The following is a 2,249-nucleotide window of genomic DNA, read 5'->3' as shown; positions in this document are numbered from 1 at the left end:
TTGCACACTCACTACTCGCTACGTAGCTCACTAGGGACTAGCTATTCAACTAAATAACCAGCTTAAGCATATTTCGTCTAAATATTGCAATATCAGTTTTTTAACACATTACAACCACAAACGCACATACACTCAACCTTATAAACACACGCATGCACACTCTATCCATGAGCACCTCAGATATACTGAGCCGGCACAATATCTTGTATATCGTTGGAAGGCCTAAAGTAATTCCAGGAAAATGCGATCACAGGTATGAGGTCTAGTACTTGAACCACTAGTGGGTTGGTTCTACCACGAGGAACTATTGAAATAGGCTTGTTTCCCGTTTCATAAATAAAGCAAACATCCATACAATCAAATCCCAAGTGTCACAGTCACAGCAAATAAGACGGCTGGGGCATCAACTCAATCACATCTAAAAAAGCATAAAAGAAATAGAAAAAAGCCACCAAGTAGCAGTAGCCAAACCGGCCCTATAAAGAGGATAGGCGACGCACGGTAGCCAAGATTGCATCCAGCATTAGCCCAAGCTGGTCGCGGTTACACTGCCTAGAAAGCGAGTGCCAATGCTGCAAGAAAGTAAGGAATTTAAGGAGTAAGATGCTTGCCGTGGGAACACCCACTCAATCACCATTTTATTGCGAACCATAACGTCCACGACATCGCCACAAAATTATCCAGAATAGGCGGCGATTTTGCCCGGTCTGGTTCGCTCTGGTCTCAAGGAACTCTGCAAACTCTAGGGCCTTCCAGGCAGGTCCCAGTACCGCGCGTATGAAACCCTAGAGGGTTCGAACAATCGTGCATGAGAACAAGATATGTGTCCTGGTCTCCGGAAAAGCACAAAGGGGGCATAAGCTATTACTTGGACCGTGCTGCTTAAGCACACCGGCCCCAATGGAAAGCTGGCAGGAAGCCCAAGCAAATATCCTCTAAGTGTGAAGCATCCATGCCCCACACATCTGAAAGAAATATGCCCTAGAGGCAATAATAAAGTTGTTATTTTATATTTCCTTATATCATGATAAATGTTTATTATTCATGCTAGAATTGTATTAACCGGAAACTTGATACATGTGTGGATATATAGACAAAACACCGTGTCCCTAGTAAGCCTCTACTACACTATCTCGTTAATCAAAGATGGTTAAGTTTCCTAATCATAGACATGTGTCGTCATTTGATGAACGAGATCACATCGTTAGGAGAATGATGTGATGGACAAGACTTATCCGTTAGCTTAGCATATTGATCGTTCAAATTTTATTGCTATTGCTTTCTTAATGTCAAATACATATTCCTTCGACTATGAGATTATGCAACTCCTGGATACCGGAGGAATAACTTGTGAGCTATCAAACGTCACAACGTAACTAGGTGATTATAAAGATGCTCTACAGGTATCTCCGAAGGTGTTTGTTGGGTTGTCATAGATCGAGATTAGGATTTGTCACTCCGAGTACCGGAGAGGTATCTCTGGGCCCTCTCGATAATACACATCATAAGAAACCTTGCAAGCAAAGTGACTAATGAGTTAGTTACGGGATGATGGATTATGGAACGAGTAAAGAGACTTGCCGGTAATGAGATTAAACTAGGTATCAAGATACCGACGATCAAATCTCGGGCAAGTAATATACCGATGACAAAGGGAATAACGTATGTTGTCATAACGGTTCGACCGATAAAGATCTTCGTAGAATATGTAGGAGCCAATATGAGCATCCAGGTTCCGCTATTGGTTATTGACCACAGAGGTGTCTCGGTCATGTCTACATAGTTCTCGAACCTGTAGGGTCCACACACTTAACGTTTGATGATGATTTAGTATTATATGAGTGTGACGTCCGGATACTTAGGCTACAGTAATCTCACGATAATGATGCCACGTCATCATGGTTACTATTTTTAATCTTGCGGTGTATCACGTTCCTTTCGAATTCTAACTTAAAATAAAGTTAAACGATAAAAGTTTTCTAAAGTCAAATCTAAAATGTTCAAAGTGTAGCAAATAAATCATATATGATCAGGGTGGTGAACCCAAAATTTTATAAAATGCTTAGATGCACTAAATGATAGAAACAATAGCTAAATTATTTATTTAATCGTCACTTAAATGATTAAATTATTGAAAACTACTTTTAATAAATAAAAGGATAATTGTGGCAGTAATATAATTACTACCACTAATTTAGGTGCTAGAATTATATTTCATAAAACAAAAATAGTGTGAATTAAAACCGTAA

The sequence above is a fragment of the Triticum dicoccoides genome, chromosome 1A, assembly GCF_002162155.2.
Source record: "Triticum dicoccoides isolate Atlit2015 ecotype Zavitan chromosome 1A, WEW_v2.0, whole genome shotgun sequence".
Lineage (NCBI taxonomy): Eukaryota > Viridiplantae > Streptophyta > Magnoliopsida > Poales > Poaceae > Triticum > Triticum dicoccoides.
This window is presented reverse-complemented; position numbering follows the sequence as displayed.